Here is a 23,995-nt window from a genome sequence, read left to right as displayed (position 1 = left end):
TATAATGAGAAAATTGATCGCATCATCTCTGGTTACCCACCACTTAGTAGGTCTGCATATGTGCACAGTCTCAATCAGGTCGTTAGCTGTCTTAATTGTATAATATGTCAACAGTTACGATATGAAAACAGACAAGAAATAAAATAAACTGGCCAAATACGGTACATGACAATGATGTAGCTACAATCATGTCTATCGAAACTAACAGTGAGATTAAGACAAACCGACCAAACAATAAAGATTGGAAATAAAAATACATGCATGCTATTAATACGCTTTCGCTTCTGTCTTAAACGTTGTGCAAAAACAAGTGGTGAAACAGTAGAAATACAGGGGTCTTGTAAATGGAGTAAAAGGATATGGGGTATGAAAGTAAAACGAATACCAATAATTATTGGAGCAATAAGCATGATTAGAACATGAGCAAAAGCATACGAGCCGTACCAGAGCTCACAATGCTATGCAAAGTGCATCTCACATCATACTTAGGACGCTTTTGTTTTAATAGGACAACTTGAGCATCGTACATTCTGCACACAACATATATAATATTTACCCAACACTATAATCAATGAAATAAGAGTCCATGCATATCATACTATACACGATCACCATACCGGAAAATTATGCAAGAAGGTCCTTACATGATCAATAACCAACACTGTTTCTTCAACGACTCGCACATCTCATGCTTTACAGAACTCCAACGCATTAACTCCACACAAATCATTCACCACATATTTACATATAATAACCATCTGCTACTGAAATATTAATTAATATATATTACGAATTAATAAGCATTCGAGACATGTTAATCACCAGGCCAAAACAAATAGCAAAGTAAAACAGGAACACATACAAACATAGGTCTACAAACAGAAAACAGAATGTTGTACTCACTTTTAAAAAACGATGGGGGTTTGGTGATGCAGTAGACGTTCGCTAAACCCGACAACAATAAGATTTTTAATATAGGCAGACGGCCTGAAATTTGGGGCGAGACATTAGAAGTAATGGTCTGGTAATTTATCTCACTGACCACAGAAAGGTGAAAGGTAAAGTTGAGGTAAGCGGGATTTGAACTCTGAAAGTAAAGGACTGCAAACAAATACAACATAACATACATGGCCGCATGTATGTGCGTACGCATGTATATACGTATGTATACTCCTCTTTCTCTCTTTCTCTCTCTCTCTTTCTCTCTCTCTCTCTCTCTCTCTCTCTCTAAATACATATATATATATATATATATATATATATATATATGTATGTATATTATTTTATTTGTTTCAGTCATTAGACTGCAGCCATGCTGGAGCACCGCCTTTAATCGAACAACTTTGTAAGTCTAGTACTTTTTCTTTTGCCGAACCGCTATGTTACGGGGACGTAAACACAACAGCATCTGTTGTTAAGCGATGGTGGGGGGGACAAACACACACACACACATATACACAACGACACACACACACACACAAACACACACACACACACACACACACACATATATATATATATATATATACATATATATATATATATATATATATATATATATATATATATATACGACGGGCTTCTTTCAGTTTCCTTCTACCAAATCCACCCACAAGGCTTTGGTCGGCCCGAGGTTATAATAGAAGACACCTGCTCAAGGTGCCACGCAGTGGGACTGAACTCGGAGCCATGTAGTTGGTAAGCAAGCTACTTACAACGCAGCCACTCATGCGCCTATTATAATAAAAAAAAACACACAGCGTCTTGTGTGATACAGCTACCCAGGAATCAGAGTTTTCTGGCCGAAATATATTCATTTATTTCGCCATTTATCAAGCTGTTGCATGCAAGATGGTTTAGTAACTGCGTTCGATGCAATTGACGTTTACAAGATCACGCGCATTCATAAAAAGACACACAGGAAGTTAGGGACGATAATTAATTCCACAGTACACATAACCAGTGCCTTCCGAATATTAAAATTACACAACCCAACACTAGAATGGTCCATGATATATCCGGTGGTTTATCCTTAATTTCCCCAAAGATGTATTTTCTAAAATGCAGACGTAAAGAAAAAATCTCAATCCTGCTATTTACACAGTCACTGGAAGTTCTTGAGTTTTTTAAAAGATGCAGATTTTCGAACGAGCATATGGATCGTCTTATAGACCCGTTAATATTGGCTGACAATGATCTTCCATCTGATACTGTACTGGGTCATCTCATAAATAATGCGGTTTTTTCAATTGCATGAACTAAAAGTTGGAGGGGGACAGGATAAACTACCTGCATGAACTTGCGATAAAAGCAGGTAGTAATTTTACCTTGTACTTATTCTTAGTGCAAGTTTTGAAGAGTGCAATTCGATTTTAACAGTTATTTTATCAAATCTATAATGGAAGTGACAAAGAAGCATATTCGGCATATTTTGCTTTATGAGTTCAATAAAAGCAACAAGGCAACGGAAGGTGCGAGGAATATTGATGCAGTATATGGGGATTGGACAATAAGTGTAAGCCAGTGTCAATGGTGGTTCTAGAAATTCCGAGCCGGAAACTACAGCCTCGAAGACAAGCCTCGTCCTGGAATATCTGTAGAGCTCGATGATGATGTCCTGCAAACCCTGGTAGAACTGTTGAGGAACTAGTAGAGAAGCTTGGATTTGGTCGTTCAACCATTCATTGACCCCAACGCAAGAACAAAAATGACCATCTTTGGTTTCAAGACGAAAGGTGTTCTTCCATCAGGATAATGCTCGGCCACATACAGCGAGGATGACATTCCAAAGGCTGGAGCAGTTTGAATGGGAAACGATGTCACACCCACCATATTCGCCGGACATTGTCCCATCTATTTACCATTTATTCCGCAGTCTTCAAAATCTTTTGGACGGAAAAAATATGAATTCTGTAGACGAGGTCGGAACAGTACTGAAGGAGAATTTTTCGTCACGGACAAGAGAATTTTGGATGAGGAGCCTTGCAAGTCTACCAGATAGATGGAAGAATATTATAAAAAGTGAAGGAGAATATACTGTAAATTAAAATAGAACTTTGTTTATCTTAATTTTGAAGCATAAAAGAAGTATAAAAAAACGCATTATTTATGGGATGATCCAATATCTAATGTTCTCGTCCTTAAGTTTCCAGATTAATGCCGAGAGTATCGATGCATGTCTCTTCTCGGAGTATCTAAAGGCGTTTTATACGGAATTATATTTTCCTTTCTCTGATTTAATACATCTCTGTCCGGTTATTGTCATAGTTTGTTGATACTTGTCCTTCATAAATTATGCTGTATTACGTGTTGGTTTCTTTTCTTGCGTCTTATATTTTATTAATCTTCTATATAAATGAAGCGATATCCTTTAATTTGCTGCTTTTCTTCACAAGTACAGAGAAGATACATTGCGGAACTGTTATTTTAACGAGTTATATCTATTTATCACCTGAAGAGTGATGCTCCTGAACCCGTTGTTAAGTATGTTAGATGTGATTAATAAAACTCTCGTATCTTCCATCTTCCGTCACTCATTAACCATATACATGACGAGCATTGTGAAAGTGACCCTGCTTTACCAGTAAGCTACCAGTAATGTCCATTCGTTTTATTATCTAATATCTAATATATCAATATATATTCTGCACATAGATAATGTGGAAATTAATCCCCTTTAATAAAAGACTATTTCTTTGCGGGAAAGGCTTCTTTAAACGTCCCTACAGAAGTTTTAATTATGCGAAATTACACAAAAGCTCCTATATTTAGTTTTATTACAATTCAGAACAAGATGTTTTTCATGCATACATATATACACACATACATACATACATACACCAGCATATGCACATACATACAGTCAGGCATGCATACAATCATACACACACATACTATGTGTATGTATGAGCGTGTATGCGTTTTTGTGCAAGTCTGTATATACCCGTAGAAAAAGGTACATCAAGTCATGCCTTTCACATCGAGGTAACTTATCCCTTCCATCAATAATGCTCGATAAAATAAATAATAGATTAGTATTAGTTCTGTTGTCGACATGACAGACGAAATTCTATTGAATACTGTGTCTCCCTATGACTAAAGGCCCATGACTATAATCAGTAAAACTTTAAGGCCACACACGTTGATAATCTATAGTCGGATAAATCTAGTGCCGTTATATTATTGTAGTTTCTCCTCGCCAAAGTCAATAATATTAATCTGCTGTCATCAATTGCGCTCGGAAGTTGCACTAACGGATCGCATTGCAGCATGTGAGAAAACTAAAACTGAGAAACATGAATAATACTTTTGTGTCGACGCCTCCAGGCGAAGAAGTAGGATCTCCCAAGACATATAAATAGAGGTAGTCTGGCCGTGGTAGGGGGTTGAGTAGCAGTTGTGTAGCGGTTGAATAGAGATCATCCGGAGGTGCTAGATAGCAGTAGCTTGAGACATAAATACATTAGTATTCAATTTCTCATTTTCTGAAAGTCCACTACTTTCAGAAAGCAGCACAGTAAAGTATGACTCTTTTTCTTACGTACATCTGTAATCTAAAATTCCCAAATATTGTAAACCCTCTCTAAAGAAATGAGAATAGAAAATTCGTTGAATCAGTCGAGCTTGAAATAAAGTCCGCCATAACGAATTATTGAATGATCGAAAGGAACGGCATGTTTGTGAAATTTCACTTTCCACGCGTTAACAGCATAGACTTTCATAAATGTGGTCTTCCTTATCGCCAGATTAACTATTCTTCGGAGTAAAAATGAAATAAGACATCGAGATGATAGTGACAGATTACTCTCAGTGAAAATTCCGGATAAAACGGAGACAGAGAACTGCGTAAATTGCGAAAAAAATTGATGATACACAGACCCTGTAACATTGACAACCCATCTCCTTGCACGGAAAATGGATCATACCAACAGAAATTCCTTAAAAGCTTCCGAAAAGAAACGTTTTTAAATGGAAATGTAAACGCATAACTTCGATTCATTGTCTAGTTTCATTATCATAAAAGTCGATGACATATGGAAACGGTGCTGTGACGATACATAGTTATATGATTCAAAATATAAGTAAATTCATAAAAAACTGAATTTCCACAGGTCCCGCCTCGCTAGTACAAATAATAATTCTTTCTACTATAGGCACACGGGCTGAAATTTTGGTGGAAGGAACTAGTCGATCACATCAACCTCGGTACTCAACGAGTGCATATTTTAGCGACCCCTATTGGATGAAAGGCACAATCGACCTCGGTGGAATTTGAACTAAGGAACGTAGAAACGGACGAAATACCACCAGACAGCATACAATTGTTGCTCGTAAGAACAAATCTTTAAAAATGGATACAGAAAAACCCAAGATTTGCATTTCTACAATGTTAACGCATCTCTCGTGTTCAAAGAAAGTAAGGGCTCGGGTTTTAAGGGCAACCTTCGTGCATTTTCTATCCAAGGTGTTAGTGTTGGTGTGTTTACGTCTCCGTAACTTAGCAGTTTGGCAACAGACACCGATATAAGTACGAGACTCTAATGGAAAAAACTGATTCGTCCCAGTAAATTCCTTCCAGACAGTGACCTCACCGTGGCCACCGTGTTACGATTGAAACAAGTAAAAGTTAGAGCAGAGGTTGCTGTAAATGTGATATTTAATTCAAATTTTGGCACAAGGCCAGCAATTTCGGAGGAGGGGGTAAGTCGATTACATCGACCCAGTAATCAACTGGTACTTATTTTATCTACCGTGAAAAGATGAAAGGCAAAGCGGACATCGGCGGAATTTGAACAATTCTACCATCTCGCCTCCTCACCGTAATAGTGATATTAAACTTGCGTAGTTAGCATGAGGCTGTTGCAACAGCAGCAGCAGTATCAACAACAACAACAAAAACAACAGTATTAGTAGTAGTAGTAGTAGTAGTAGTAGTAGTAGTAGTAGTAGTAGTAGTAGTAGTAGTAGCTGTAGTAGTAGTGTCTATGTATATAAGTATGTATACGGCCCTAAAAACTGAAAATTAATCGGATCTTTACGTCACCCAGGAAGTTTCTGAAGTAAATTTTACTGTTGGGGATCCGATCAATTTTAAGTCGGTGAGCGCGCTAATTTACTACTACTACTACTACTACTACTACTACTACTATTACTACTACTGCTGCTGCTACTACTACTACTACTAATGCTGGTGCTGACATTGTTATCTTAACTCGACTACGAAAATTTAGTTCCACGCACACTCCATAAGATTAGACGAAGAATACATTTAAACACACGACGTTTATATAAATGACAACAGTCACATTAAAAATGTCTCGTTGTTTGCTTACCATAAAGCTGCCGTGAACTGTTTAGGCGGTTTACTTCGCAAAGCATGAAACAAAATTTTCTTTTCGCATTCATTTTTTTTTTTAATCTGTTTGTAGGACGAGTATTGGAAGACATTTTTTTTTCTTCTTTATTTTGCACAAAGAAGAAAAATAGCAAATGTAGGGATTTAATGTTTGTTTCGAAATACAGACGAAAGAAAACAGTGCAAATAGAACCAAAGTTTGAAATTTTTTAATTGAGATATCTAGGAGAAAGAAAGAAAGAAAGAAAGAAAGAAAGAAAGAAAGAAAGAAAGAAAGAAAGAAAGCAAGAAAGAGAGAAAGAACGAAAGAAAGAAAGAAAGAAATAAAGAAAGAACGAAAGAACGAAAGAAAGAAAGAAAGAACGAACGAAAGAAAGAAAGAACGAAAGAAAGAAAGAAAGAAAGAAAGAAAGAAAGAAAGAAAGAAAGAAAGAAAGAAAGAAAGAAAGAAAGAAAAACCGAAGAAAGAAAGAAAAACCGAAGAAAGAAAGAAAAACCGAAGAAAGAAAGAAAAACCGAAGAAAGAAAGAAAGAAAGAAAGAAAGAAAGAAAGAAAGAAAGATGAAAGAAAGAAAGAAAGAAAGAAAGATGAAAGAAAGAAAGAAAGAAAGAAAGAACGAACGAAAGAAAGAAAGAACGAAAGAAAGAAAGAAAGAAAGAAAGAACGAAAGAACGAAAGAACGAAAGAAAGAAAGAAAGAACGAAAGAACGAAAGAACGAAAGAACGAAAGAACGAAAGAAAGAAAGAAAAACCGAAGAAAGAAAGAAAGAAAGAAAGAAAGAAAGAAAGAAAGAAAGAACGAAAGAACGAAAGAACGAAAGAAAGAAAGAAAGAACGAAAGAAAGAACGAAAGAAAGAAAGAAAAACCGAAGAAAGAAAAACCGAAGAAAGAAGGAACGAAAGAAAGAAAGAAAGAAAGAAAGAAAGAGAGAATGAAAAATGAAGCCTTATCTACATCACTGAGAATGATCTCATAATATTGTAACAAACAGTGATTGGACGAGAGGAAAGAGAATGTCCAAAGGATACCATTGATATATCATGAATATAACGAATTTTTTTCTAATAAGCTAAAGAATATTAACAAAAGAACAGCTGCTGAAAAAAAAAGAAATTATCCTAACTTAAATGCTTTTCTTGACTTTAGCTCTACAAATACTTTCATAGCGTTTTCTGTGTCTTTCATCATCCATTGACAAAATTGCTTAAGACTTTAATCTGTTCTATGTCATGGGCGATTGTTAATACATCTTTATAAGCATTAGTTTACAAAGCCTCTTTCCCATGGCCATTTACATGCATCGTAAGCATTATTCTTAATGCAGCTCACAGATTTGGCATGACAACTTATAACTTATTAATACTGACGAATCTAATGGCTTCTCTCGGAAGCTTTATAACTCTATTAAATAATTCTTTTGCAATATCTAGTTCAGATGGGATTATACGCTCTGTCTGCTTAATAAACAGGTAGTGTACATTTATGAGAGTTTTTAATAAACAGTTATATTTCAACTTTCAATTTGTTCCCTGATAATAAGCTTTAACCAGCTAATTCACGTTACATATTAGCCCGTACATGCCTACAGATCTTTCAAAATAGTTTTTACAAAACAGTATGTATCACATAAATTTCTTGAATTTGATCTTACAAGTTTAAAGTTACATTCGCTTTCGATTAACGTTGCCATATTTGTTAGCATTAACCAGAATGAGCAACAATATGTCCCTAACTTTTATCAAAAAGCCAACCGACCCTTTTTTGAAGTCAACCATTTTTGGTATTAGTTTTCATAGGTTTTGACAGGAAAAAAATAAGGAAGAAACTTTGAATTTTCTCTTCTAAATGTGAAAAGAACTTCTTCGGCGATTTTAGAAAGTCCATAATAACTCCGAATTTTGGGTCTATTTAGATAACACCTCTTTTGAGGCTGGAGACTTTTTGCTTTTAGACCCATTCTAATAAGCCGCCTCTCAATTATCTATTCAACTATACACATCTACTTTGAAAAATACACATGATACTGTAAATTATGTATGATACAATTTAGTCATTAAAATCATTGTCTGTGATATTTCTTCTTTTCAACTTGTCATTACATCTTTTTTCGTAAACATTAAATCATCACACAACTAAGAATATTAGTTGCCCATTGAAGAACAATGCAAATTATGAAGCCAACACAATACATTAATACTGACAGAGAGTGACAAATATCGTAAACACAAAATATTGAATGAGTGACTTATGGCATCTGGCTGATATTTTTAGGTAATTCTCGCTATTGTTAAAAATTTTTCCTATTCTTATGGCTAAAATATAATCCTATAGTTTCATTGCCTGTCTGCATTAATATTTTTGCTGCATATTCCAGTTCTTGCTTTTCGCTTCTCTTCGCTGATACAGTGTAGTATAAAATTTTTATTGTTACTTCTGATGGCATTCCCCGGTATTTTGCTATCCTCTTCAATAAAGCAGTGATGTTTCGGCCACTCAAACAGTGATTTCTTTTTTTGACTCCAACGCTATGAATTGGTGATCCAGCAGTATATTTTCCCCAACTTCAGGCCCATTTTACTTCTGAAACCAGTACTAAAGCTTATTAATAAACATTGACAAGTGAAGTTAAAGATTTAATTACAACTCTTGCCGGTGCAGTTTCCTATTCAGAAATAAAAGTAGGGGTTTTAAAGAAATCATCCAATTCTCTACAAAACCCCTTTGATCAAACATTGCACAATGCAATGTTGGGTGATAAGAAGTCTTCACACTTATTGCACAAATAGGAGTTATTAGTAAATAATTCTCTCGAAGAATCAATTTTGAAACAATTGTTATCTTGCTCGTCACCGAATATGTAGGCCATTCTGACTTAATGCAGTGGATCAATTGGCAAAAATAGAGGATGGGGCCATAAATATTTCTCTTTCAGCATTTTCGAATACCCGAATACCAATATACAGGCTACTTCGTTTATTTCGTGTATCTCCGCTGAACTTGCATATTTTGCAAAATGCCTGACGCAAAAATCTGACCCCTCACTAAGAACTGAACTGTTATTCATCTTCTTTTGTCCATTTGCCACAACCGGATATATACTTCATACGGGAACTTTTCGTCCTTCTAATCTCCATGTGAAATGCGTGTTTAGTTGAAAGAATTCCAAGCTACGCATTATGACCACCAGCTCCAGTGACATGTATGCCCCTTTGTATCTTTAAAATAGTATCTGTCTGATTGGTACTAGCAAGAAATATCACCAAAAAAACGACCTTAAGTCTTTCTTTTTTATGTAACATGACAGGAAAAATCGAAATATGCCCTCGACAAACACAAGCCATTATGTTGTCTTCAAGACCAACGCAATAGAACACTGAATAAACACAAATCTCTCAGTGAACCAAGGAGTTTTTCATCTTTGCTTTTCTTGAATTACCAAACTATGTTGAACACAGCTACCTGAAATTCACAACATACCAGTGATTTCATTTGCAACTACACTTCAATTCGACTAAATATTCTATGGCCCCGGTTCAAGTAGAAGAAAACGTTTGCAACACAACTAGGTATAACCTGTCAAACTGTCCATCATCCCCATCTTCATTTCTGCTCCACACACAAGTATGCAACTACTGCCCGGTCCTTTTTCCACATGTGTTTTTTCCTTCCAACCTCAACATACTGATTCATTTCAGTTTTCCTTCACAGCATGAGCACTATCTTTCTAAAATCACACAGATAAAATACTTTCACAAGACACCGGACCATCACTGTCATTAAAGTATTTTTACACAAAGATTGTTAACAAATTAGCTTGCAACCAAGCATTACAATATATTTTTATATACACATTCATTTCATTTGTTCTTCAACGATTATTGACTGATGCAAATTCAAAAATCATTTTTAATATTTGAACAATATATAACATATTTGACAATCATTTTCCTATTATTTAATTATTCTCTTTTGTTAATTAATATTTGTTCATTTAATTTACATTGCCTGTTTATTGTTATATTCACATTGCATTCGTGGAGGCGCAATGGCCCAGTGGTTAGGGCAGCGGATTCGCGGTCATAGGATCACGGTTTTGATTCCCAGACCGGGCGTTGTGAATGTTTATTGAGCGAAAACACCTAAAGCTCCACGAGGATCCGGCGAACCCTGCTGTACTCTTTCGCCACAACTTTCTCTCACTCTTACTTCCTGTTTCTGTTGTGCCTGTAATTCAAAGGGTCAGCCTTGTCACATTCTGTGTCACGCTGAATATCCCCGAGAACTACGTTAACGGTACACGTGTCTGTGGAGTGCTCAGCCACTTGCACGTTAATTTCACGAGCAGGCTGTTCTGTTGATCGGATCAACTGGAACCCTCGACGTCGTAAGCGACGGAGTGCCAACAACAACAAACACACTGCATTCACTAAAGGCGTAAACGCACAGCTTGGTTTCGTAATTATGTTCGTTTATCTTTCGACAAACGTACAAGAAGAAGATTTTTGTAGCAGATAACTTCCTTAGATCTGATCTTACAACTTCTAGGTTTAAAATTAAATTCGCTTTCGGTTAACGTTACCATATTTGGTAACATTAACCAGTACGAGCTACAATACTTCCCTATCAAAACGGTTGCTGACACTTTTTCCAGCAAACCATTTTTTAGCCTGTTTTAATATGCACTAACCAACAGATTTTTTTTTTTAGTTTTCGTACCTAAATGTGAAAAGAATTTTCCCGACGTTTTTCAGCCTGAATTTCGGGTCCATGAAATTCGAGTCCCTTTAGATAGATTCATTTTTGCGGCTAGAGGTTCTGTTTTTAGGCCCTTAGTTATAAGACGTCTCTCAACTTTCTCGTATCCGTATTTTCACTCACATCTACTTACAAAAATACACATGATTCTGTAAATTTCGTATAATACTAATTAGACTTATTATAAACATTGTTAAAGATATTTCTTCTTTTCATCTTTTTCATTAACACTTTCATCCATAGCATTACTTATATCATTTATATTAGTAAATGATATTAACAGCATTTTTGATGTTATTTTAATAGCTTTTTCAAATTTCATTTTACTACAAAGATTAGGTTTCAAATTTCACTAATGAATTTTGAGTACTCAAATGACTGCTGTATATTATAACATTTCTCATCATCGCAAAATAATTTGGAGAACACTTATATCGATACGAATTATAAGTTAATACTAGCTGGCCCCGTGCCATCAAAAATGACGACTGATTGTAGTATTTTATATGTCAATATGGATGGTAAATCAAATAAATACACTTGTCAATGTTGGTTGTCTTTTTTCGAGATGTGACATTGAACGTCGTTTGTAACTGAATGAACGCTGGTTCACACATACATTCACATACTTCCCTTGTACACGCACACACATACACACATATACTCACACAGAGTTGAAACGCTGTTTGATTTTTCTTTTTTGCGTTGAATGTTCACCATCCCACTTACATTGCACACACACGCACACAACCACACAACCACATGCACACACACACAAACATTCACATACCTCCCTTTTACATACACACACACACATATACTCACAGAGAGTTGAAACGCTCCCACTACCAGTTTGTCATCATCCCCTCCTTCCTTATTCATCTATCACCCCTTCCTTTCTCATTCATATGTTGTGACGGAGAGAAACACAAGAGTATTATTATAGTAGGTGATTCCATTTCAGTAGGTTATTTTCCTATTCCTGAGTTGTGACACACGTACGAGGTGCATTCTAGGCGTTTGGGGACTTTTTAAAGAGAGGCAGTTACAACTGTTCTAGATTATTGTAATGTTAGTATACCATTATTATACATCTAATAAGCTGACCTATCAACTTGTTTATTCCAGATGGAAAGAGATGGCTCTAACAGCACTCTGAAATCACTCTACTAAACAGTGCTTGTCACAACTGACTAACTTGTAAAATGCAGTTAGGATGGTTGGAAGCTCGCTAGACGGAAACTGAAAAAAGCCTGTCGTGTATATATATGTTTATATCTGTGTGTGCACGCGTGTGTGCATGTATGTGTGTTTTTGTGTCTGTGTTTCTCCCCCCATCACCGCTTGACAGCCTGGGTTGGTGTGTTTATGTCCCCGTAACTTAGCGACTCGGCAAAAGAGAACGATAGAGTAGGAAGTAGGCTTTAAAAACAATAAGTCCTGGGATTGACCTGTTCGACTAAAACCCTTCCAGGCGGTGCTCCAGCATGGCCACAGTCAAATGATTGAAACAAGTAAAAGCGCACGGAAAACAATGAGGAAGATAATGCATGCATATACATACATGTGTGTGTGTGTGTGTGTGTGTGTGTGTGTGTGTGTGTGTGTGTGCTTGTGTTGTCCATATATACATACACATTCATGTACGTCTACACACACACACACATAAACACACACACACCCACACACATGCATGTATGTATGTATGTATGTATGTATGTGTAAATATCACGACAGGGTAGAGGGATTGATTTCATTCAAGAGGATCCGTTAAGGATGGAGGAATATCAAAGTGAAGCGCACCACAATTAAAGTTTAGACAGAATCAACCTAAATCGGGCAGTTAAGTACTCCGTTGACGTAGCACTGAAACACATCGATGATGCGAAGTTCACAGCTGGTCGGTAATCTGCAACTTCACGAGAACCCAAAGACGTGTGGTGTATAAACAACAGAAACAGGCGAATAGGTTATCTGGTATTGCTACAATTGTTTCATCGAGATTCATTGTGACGTAAACATGGTACAGTCAGATAAGTTTCGGACAGATAGACGATACAAAGGCAGACAGGAAAAACAACAATTAGAAGGACAGGGGGAGAAAAGGACGGATCATTCGTAGCCTTCTTTCTTCAGTCAAGTTACCAGATGTCCTTACAGTTTCGGGCAGTTACACTTGAGACTGTTCGATCTAGTTCTCCCACCCAAAAAAGTCTAAGCTAAGAGCATTAGTTTATTTTTTCATGCACGCCAGCTCAATCTGATTCGTCCTCAGTCGAAAGACACCTGTTGGTATATTCCTGCTGTTTGTATTTGCAATTGTGTACCATGTTCTCCGTTTTTTGTCTTTGTTGCCGAACACATTCGCTAGCTTTCTTACAAAATATCTAATGCTCATAGCTTAGACGTAGACTAATGACCCGTCCTTTTTCCCTAGCCTTCTAATTGTTGTTTTTTCCTGTCAGTCTTTGTATTGTTTATCTGTCCGAATGTTTTATTATCCTCTATTGTGTTTTTGTTCCATTTTTTATATTTATACACACACACACACACATACATACACACACACACACACACAAATATATGTACGACGGAATTCTTTTAGTTTCAGTCTACCAAATTCACTCAAGGCTTTCGAAGAAAACACTTGCCAAGGTGCCACGCAGTGGGATTGACCCCCGAAACCATGTGACTGCGAAGCAAACTTCTTACCACACGCAGCTATGCCCATAAAGAAAATATCGAATTTCTTTGATTCAAACTTTCGATCACAACTATAAACTATTTGCTAAATGTGCCGTACAGCAAACAATTAGTTTCCGAACAACGGATATCACATTACGGTTTCAATTTCCAGTTGGATGCAATTATTCATTCTACATACTTTTACCAATACTCATGAGAAAGACAGCAATGGCAAATGTCCGGTCCTTTTAAGCAAATCTAGGTCCCTTGTATCTCGGCAAAATGAACCAATAAGAGTTTATGTAAATAGAGCAGTGTTTTTGTACGGAATAATTGTATAAGATATTTAGAGTGTGCATGCGTGCGTACGTTTACACACGTATGAGTGGAGAGAGATACATCTTGGTGGAATATTTTAAAAGACTGCAGATACGAAGAGGGTTGATGTGTTTAGGATGTAGATCCACTTGGAATATAAAATGTTTAGAGCTAATATGTATTTAGAACGCTGCTGCGTTGAGCTAGTATGTTTAATGTTTGTAAGTATTCTCATGTTGCCTCTTTTTATGTCAAACCTCTAACTTAATCGATTAATAAATATAGCTTCGATTAAAACTCAGAAAGCACGTGATCACAGCCAAATCAGAGAAACTAATACATACATATATTCCTTTATTCTTTCATTCTTTCATTCTTTTACTTGTTTCAGTCATTTGACTGTGGCCATGATGGAGCACCGCCTTTAGTCGAACAAATCGAAACCAGGAATTATTCTTTGCAAGCTTAGTGCTTATTCTGTCGGTCCCTTCTGCCGAACCCCTAAGTTACGGGGATGTAAACACATCAACATCGATTGTCAAGTGATGGTGGGGAGACAAATACAAATACGCGAGCACACACACACACACACACACACACACACACACATACATATATATATATATATATATATATATATATATATATATATATATATATATATATATACATATATATATATACATATATATATATATATATATATATATATATATATATATATATATATATATATATATATATATATATACATATATACATATATACATATATACATATATATATATATATATATATATATATATATATATACATATATATATATATACATACATATATACATATATATATACATATATATATACCTATATATACATATATATGTCTGTGTATATACATACATATATATATATGTGTGTGTGTGTGTGTGTGTGTGTCTGTGTCTGTGTCTGTGTATATACATATATAAATACATCACCTCGAATACTGCTGCCCCCTGTGGTCTCCCCATACAAAATAAAACATCTCGAGAAATGAATCACCCTACAGGGCACTCACTAAACGAATTGAAGGCATGACTGATCTCGATTACTGGGACCGGCTTAAAGCCTTGAAACTCTACTCTCCCCAGCGCCGCCGCGAGCGGTACATCATTTGTACGATGTAGAAAATATACCGCCAGCATTACCCAAACGACCTGAACATTAGTTTCAAGGTTCATCCAAGGCTGGGACCACGGGCCATACGTCCCCTGCCCAATTCAGGATCACAACATATAGGTACACTGCGACATAATTTCTTTTCCTCAACAGGCCCTGCCCTGTTTAACATTGTCCCAAAACTGATTAAAGAGGAAAAAGAATCCCATCACCTTTAAAAAGTGTCTGAACAGATTTCTTCAAGGAATACCGGATAAGCCACCCATACCTGGATACAACTCACTCAACAAGAACTCACTACTTGAATGGACCATAAACAAAACTTGACTTAAAAAGGATTTAGATAATCCTATCAGGTGTTGCTATTAAGTTAGACATGGCTTCGACCAATCTTTGGTCGAAACATATCTAAGTTTTTATCTAAGTTTTATATAAATACATACATATATACATAAATAAATACATACATATATATATATATATATATATATATATATATATATATATATATATATGTATATGTATATATGTATATATGTATGTATGTATGTATGTATGTATGTATGTATGTATACTGACTTGGAAAAGGATGCGTGGCGTTCGATCATATAATAATATAAATAATATATAAATATATGCATATATCCATACATATATGTACATACCTACATATATATGTATATATACATGCATTTATGGGTACAGGACACCCAAAAAAAAAACGTTGAACACAATGAGAAACGAAAACAAAAAATAACAGAGAAACAAGACATGCAACATAAAGAGTATACTCCTTCGTCAGTTGTCCCTGTTTCATCTACTCCACGTTTCGAATATATATATATATATATATATATATATATATATGCATGCGAATTTTAGTTAGTTAAGGTATGTTTTGTGATATATTTCAACTTCTAAAGATAAACTTACTGCGGTGACTGTGGAGAAAAGATTCTCTCTAATGGTACCATATAAGAGAAACTTTTACTATAAAAGACCATATTCCGTCCACGCTGACTTCAGTGAGTTTGCCTTTAGAAGTTGGAATATGTCACAAACATATTTTAACTAACCTAAAGCTCGCTTTTGCATCGATACTACGTGTGGCGCTAATGCTGTTGTGTGTGTGTGTGTGTGTGTGTGTGTGTGTGTGCTGTATCTAGGTTTACATAAGCTCCAGTCGTTCTATATTTATGAACGCCATTTTGTGTATATATATTTAGAATGTCAGCATTGACAGTGGTGGTGGTGGTGGTGGTGGTGGTGGTGGTGGTGGAGGCGGCGGTGATGGCGGCTTTGCGGCGGTGGCGGTGACGGTGGCGGTCGTCGTCGTCGTCGTCGTCGTCGTAATGTTGTTGTTGAAGTTGTCATTAATGGTGGTGGCGGTGGCGGTAGCGAAGGTGGTGGTGGTGGCGGCGGCGAAGGTGGTGGTGATGATGGTGCTGATGGTGGCGGTGGCCATTCTGATAATAGCGGGTGAGGCGGGTCTTCTATTTCTATCTGGTAAGGCAGTCATTTAGGTCTCTCTGACTTTCTCGTTTAGACTGAAGTCGTTGCTGTTTAACCCTCGGGTCAGTCCTCTTTGACCATACGTACGATCAAAAGTGATCCAGCCTTGACCATTGCATGTTCATCATTGCATGTTCATCCTTTATTTCGGAAGGCATGGTGTGACTTGAACGAGATTTAGCTGCTATTTCTAGCAAGGCGAATGACGACTCCGGTACTTATTGTTTAATTCAGATAGAAATATTGGGCATAAGAATGAAGCGTGTATGTAAAGTGCGCGCTATATAGTGTTCATTGTGAAATGTGGATACTTTAAACGTGAAATGTATGATATGTAGACTGTACAATTTATGGAACGTGCAATTATTGTGTGTATAATATAGAGACTCTGTATGATGCAGGAATGCAGGATGTATGAAATGTTTGATATATATATGATGTACGATGTATGATGTATATAGTGTGTGGTATACAGACTACATAATATACAAAGAGTATAATGTACAGCATGTTGGATATATAGACTATATAATTTATGGAACGTGTGATGTTTAGGCTTCATTCATATGTAGGGTGTACGATCCATAATAGAGTTATAATGTAGAGAATGCGTGATAGGTAGGTGGTGGCGGTGGCGGCGACACCTGATTGATTTGGAAATTTGTTTTCCCAAATTATTTATATCATACGTATAAATATATATGTGTGTACATATATATATATATATATATATATATATATATATATATATATATATATATATATATATATATGTATATATACATTTATATATATATATATATATATATATATATATATATATATATATATATATATATATATATATATATATATATATATATATATATATATATATATATATATATGTATATATATATATATATATATACATACATATATATATAGTGGTTGATTAGTTAGTGTTATGTAGGCTGGTGGGAAAGAAGTGTTTAACAAAAATAAAGCATGATGATGTGACATTATATAGCTATGCATAGGTATCAATTACACTGTCAACGATTATATTAAGTACACTTAGTAACAGCCAATTCATGCGAATAACAACCGTATCAGTTACTCTTATTGATAACGACTAACACGACTACACTTACAAATAACCATTTCAACTACACTTATAAACAACAAGTGTACAAACTACACTTACAAGCAACGACTATAACAATTACACTTACAGACAACTGTAACAGCTACACTTACAAACAACGACTATAACAATTACACTTACAATCAACTGTAACAGCTACACTTACAAACAACGACTATAGCAATTACACTTACAATCAACTGTAACAGCTACACTTACAAGCAACGACTATAACAATTACACTTACAATCAACTGTAACAGCTACACTTACAAACAACGACTGTAACAATTACACTTACAGACAACTGTAACAGCTACACTTACAAACAACGACTATAACAATTACACTTACATACAACTGTAACAGCTACACTTACAAACAACGACTATAACAATTACACTTACAATCAACTGTAACAGCTACACTTACAAGCAACGACTATAACAATTACACTTACAGGAAACTGTAACAGCTACACTTACAAACAACGACTGTAACAATTACACTTACAGGAAACTGTAACAGCTACACTTACAAACAACGACTGTAACAATTACACTTACAGGAAACTGTAACAGCTACACTTACAAACAACGACTATAACAATTACACTTACAGACAACTGTAACAGCTACACTTACAAACAACGACTATAACAATTACACTTACAGACAACTGTAACAGCTACACTTACAAACAACGACTATAACAATTACACTTACAATCAACTGTAACAGCTACACTTACAAACAACGACTATAACAATTACACTTACAGACAACTGTAACAGCTACACTTACAAACAACGACTATAACAATTACACTTACAATCAACTGTAACAGCTACACTTACAAGCAACGACTATAACAATTACACTTACAGGAAACTGTAACAGCTACACTTACAAACAACGACTATAACAATTACACTTACAGGAAACTGTAACAGCTACACTTACAAACAACGACTGTAACAATTACACTTACAGGAAACTGTAACAGCTACACTTACAAACAACGACTGTAACAATTACACTTACAGACAACTGTAACAGCTACACTTACAAACAACGACTATAACAATTACACTTACAATCAACTGTAACAGCTACACTTACAAGCAACGACTATAACAATTACACTTACAGGAAACTGTAACAGCTACACTTACAAACAACAACTGTAACAATTACACTTACAGGAAACTGTAACAGCTACACTTACAAACAACGACTGTAACAATTACACTTACAGGAAACTGTAACAGCTACACTTACAAACAACGACTATAACAATTACACTTACAGGAAACTGTAACAGCTACACTTACAAACAACGACTATAACAATTACACTTACAGGAAACTGTAACAGCTACACTTACAAACAACGACTATAACAATTACACTTACAGGAAACTGTAACAGCTACACTTACAAACAACGACTATAACAATTACACTTACAGGAAACTGTAACAGCTACACTTACAAACAACGACTGTAACAATTACACTTACAGACAACTGTAACAGCTACAGTTAGAAACAACACTTGTAACAATTACATTTTGAACAACAGCTACACTTGCAAACAATAGCTGTATCAATTACACTTACTAATATCACCTATATCAGCTACACTTACGAATTACTATGTCACCTACATTTATTAAAAGCAACTATGTCGAATATATTCTATAACAACTATGTAAATTACTTATTAACTACCGTAGTATACTTATAACATTTATATCATCTACACTTGCTAATATATAGCTATATTAACAACATTACTTGTTGTTGTTGGCACTCCGTCGCTTACGACGTCGAGGGTTCCAGTCGATCCGATCAACGGAACATCCTGCTCGTGAAATTAATGTCCAAGTGGCTGAGCACTCCACAGACACGTGTACCCTTAACGTAGTTCTCGGGGATATTCAGCGTGACACGATGTGACAAGGCTGACCCTTTGAATTACAGGTACAACAGAAACAGGAAGACAGAGCGAGAGAAAGTTGTGGTGGAAGAGTACAGCAGGGTTCGCCACCATCCCCCTGGCGGAGCCTCGTGGAGCCTTAGGTGTTTTCGCTCAATAAACACTCACAACGCCCGGTCTGGGAATCGAAACGCCGATCCTATGACCACAAATCCGCTACCCTAACCACTGGGCCATTGCGCCTCCACACTACATTACTAACAACAACTAAATCAACAAGACTTACAAATAACAACTTCACTTATTGACACCAATTGCATCAAATTCACTAATAATTACGATAGCAACTGATCTTACACACAGTAAGTGTATCACCTACATTTACTGATAAGAACGCATCAGTAACTTTTACTAACAACAAATCTATCAACAACACTTTCTAATAGCTAACATTCTTTTCTACTCAAGGCACAAGGCCCGAAATTTTGGGGCAGGGGGCCAGTCGATTAGATCAACCTCAGTACGCGACTGGTACTTAATTTATCGACTCTGAAAGGATGAAAGGCAAAGTCGACCTCGGCGGAATTTGAACTCAAAACGTAAAGACAGACGAAATACCGCAAAGCATTTCGCTCGGCGTGCTAACGTTTCTTATTTTTTTATTGCCCATAAGGGGCTAAACATAGAGGGGACAAACAAGGACAGACAAAAGATTAAGTCGATTACATCGACCTCAGTGCTTAACTGGTACTTAATTTATCGACCCCGAAAGGATGAAAGGCAAAGTCGACCTCGGTGGAATTTGAACTCAGAACGTAACGGCAGACAGACGAAATACCGCAATGCATTTCGCCCGGTGTGATAACGTCTCTGCCAGCTCGCCGCCTTTTTTATAATTCATATTAACTACACTTATTAGTAATAATATATTAACCCAGCTTACAATCAACGAGTATCTTTTGTCTTTTACTTGTTTTGTTCATTAGAGTGCGGCCATACTGGGGCACCGACTTGAAGAATCTGTTCTTTTTTTAGTTTGGTACATATTATATCGGTCTTTTTTGCCGAACCACTAGTTTACGGTGATGCAAACACACCAACACCGGTTGTCAAGTAGTGGTGGACGAACACAGACGCAAAGATACACGCACATAGATACATACATATATATACATATGTATATATATGTGTGTGCATATATATATACTGGTAGATAGATAGATAGAAAGATAGATAGATAGATAGATAGATAGATAGATAGATAGATAGATAGATAGATAGATAGACGATGGGTTTCTTTCAGTTTCCGTCTACCAAATCCACTCAAAAGGCTTTGGTCGGCCCGAGGCTACAGTTGAAGTTTCTGGCCGAGGGTGCTAGACAGAGGAACTGAACCCGGAATCATGTGGTTGGGAAGCAAACTTCTTACCACACACACACACACACACACACACACACACACACACACACACGCCTGCGCCCATATCAACTATACTTACTACTAACAATAACCAAATCAATTCCGCTTATTAATAGCAATTATACGACTTAATAACAACTTTAACAATTAGTCACTAATAAAAAAAGTCTATCAACTACACTTACAATACCTGTATCAATTGTACGAACTACACTTATCAGTACGAACTACACTTATAACAAATACACTTACAACAAAGGTCATCACAGTAGATCAACACAAAGAAATAACAATAATAATTACTACAAATAAAATGGAATACATGTGGACGTTTAACGTGCTAGAAACAGCAGCTAAATTTTTCTCGGATCAAACGTTTGTTATATCAATAAAATTACACATGGTTCAGAATTACATGATGCATTGACTGAAATAATAAATACAGACAGTATGGTCCTGGTTGGAAGGTCTTCGGTCCTAGTTCCGCCTTTATGTACTTGGGATTAACAACATTCCCACAATATCAACGCTAGAAAATATTTACATAGATGGCCATAGTTGGACTAACTTCGATCGTGGATTTGTTCGGTTATGGCCGACATAGGTTAAACACCATCAACAACAATATCAACAACAATATCAACAACGCCAACAATAGTAACAACAACAGCAACAATAAGGATGCTACCATTCAAAGAACATAAATATTTCTTAACTAGAAAATTCTTTTATATGATGAAAAAACGAGAAGGGCGAACTTACCTGTTTCCCTGGAATGATTTATCACAACAGTAGAAACATAACTTAACTATACGTGTGTGTGTGTGTGTGTGTGTGTGTGTGTATGAGTATGTATGTGTAGGTGTGTGTGTGTGTGTAACTGTGTGTGTGTGTGTAACTGTGTGTGTGTGTAACTGTGTGTGTGTGTAACTGTGTGTGGGTGTGCGGGCGTGTGTGTAATATACAATGTGTAGTTTGTTGATATCAGATCAGAAAAATCAATATGTGTTAAAAACTTATATTCACCATATGTATATATAAATGTATGTATGCATGTATGTATGTCTATATATATATATATATATTTGTATATAAATATATGTATTTATATTTGCATTATATATAAGTATATATATATATATATATGTGTGTGTGTGTGTGTGTATGTGTGTATGTGTGTACCTGCATATGTATATATATGTGTGTGTGTGTGTGTGTATCTATATATGTATATATGTATATATATATATATATATATATCTGTGTTCGTATCTGTATATTTATATATATATATATATATATATATATATATATATATATCTTGTGTGTATCTGTATATGTATATATATATATATGTGTGTGTGTGTGTGTATCTGTATATATATATATATATATATATATATATATATATATATATGTGTGTGTGTGTGTGTGTGTGTACGTATGTATATGTAAGTATGTGTATATGTACGTGTGTATATCAATGGTATGGTTTATATGGGTGTATGTTTTGTGAATGTTGATTAATAGTTCTGTGAATATGTGTTCGGTATATAGTGGTGATAGATGTGGTGGTGGTAGTGGAGGTGGTGCTGGTAGTGTTGTTATTGGTGGTGGTGGTGGTGGTGGTGGTGGTGGCAATGGCAGTGAGTGCTGATGGTGGTGGTGGTGGCGGCGGCGGCGGCGGTGGTAGTCAAGATGATAGCAATGTTTCCTTAAACAGTTTTCTCCCTGGTAATGTGAAACAGTCGTTATTCAATTGTAACAATGGTGATAGTAGTAGCGGTCACGACGGCGGTGGTATTGGTGCCGGTGGTAGTGGTAGTGGTAGTGGTGATAGTGGAGGTGGTGGTAGCGACGGGGGTGGTGATAGTGGTGGTCGTGGTGGTGCTGGTGGTGTTGGTGGTAGTGGTGCTGGTGGTAGTGGTGCTGGTGGTGGTTCTGGTGGTGGTGCTGGTGGTGGTGCTGGTGGTGCTGCTGTGGTGGTGGTAGTGGTGGTGCCGGTGGTAGTGGTAGTGGTAGTGATGATAGTGGAGGTGGTGGTAGCGACGGGGGTGGTGATACTGGTGGTCGTGGTGGTGCTGGTGGTGTTGGTGGTAGTGGTGCTGGCGGTAGTGGTGCTGGTGGTAGTGGTGCTGGTGGTGGTGCTGGTGGTGGTAGTGGTGGTGCCGGTGGTAGTGGTAGTGGTAGTGGTAGTGGTGGTTGTGGTGATAGTAGAGGTGGTGGTAAAGACGGGCGGGGTGATAGTGGTAGTGGTGGTAGTGGTGGTAGTGGTGGTAGTGGTGGTAGCGATGGTGGTGATGGTTGTGGTGGCGATAGCGGAGGGGGTTGTCCTTAAGGACGGCGAGATGGTTGTGGTGATAGTAGAGACAGCGTCGTTAAGGGGTGTGGTAGTGGGTTGGGGGTAGCGGTGTGTTATAAGAGGAACTTATGAGGATTGTGGTGGTGGTGGTGGTGGTGGTGGTGGTGGTGGTGGTGGTGGTGGTGGTGGTGGTGGGCGGTGGTGGTGGTGGGTGGTGGTGGTGGTGGTGGTGGTGGGTGGAAGAAACGAATCACCTGATGGTGATGATGGTTGTGTTGATGGCAGCGGTTGTAGTTTGTAGGTGGTTGTGGTTTGGGAGATAATGGATGTGACGACGGTGAATGGATGCGGTGGTCACAGTTGTAGTAGTGCAGCCGATGGTGATGAAGAGGATGAGGATGCTGGTGGCGGTGATTTTTTTTT

At 36.7% G+C, this 23,995-nt stretch overlaps 1 protein-coding gene across 2 annotated transcripts in view; it reads right to left on the bottom strand.

The window, feature by feature from the left end:
- LOC106869230 (FMRFamide receptor) overlaps positions 1-22,499 on the bottom strand; it is a 243,053-nt gene extending 220,554 nt beyond the window's left edge. For both annotated transcript variants that reach the window (XM_089340187.1, XM_089340188.1), the window contains exon 1: positions 22,033-22,499. The gene's annotated coding sequence lies outside the window, so the exon portion shown is untranslated. The remainder of the gene's footprint in view (positions 1-22,032) is intronic.
- Between the last annotated feature and the right edge of the window lie 1,496 nt (positions 22,500-23,995).

This window comes from Octopus bimaculoides, chromosome 23 (assembly GCF_046866305.1).
Source record: "Octopus bimaculoides isolate indiv1 chromosome 23, ASM4686630v1, whole genome shotgun sequence".
In the NCBI taxonomy this organism is placed as follows: domain Eukaryota; kingdom Metazoa; phylum Mollusca; class Cephalopoda; order Octopoda; family Octopodidae; genus Octopus; species Octopus bimaculoides.
The sequence above is the reverse complement of the archived record's forward strand: the minus strand, read 5'-3'. Positions and strand labels throughout refer to the sequence as shown.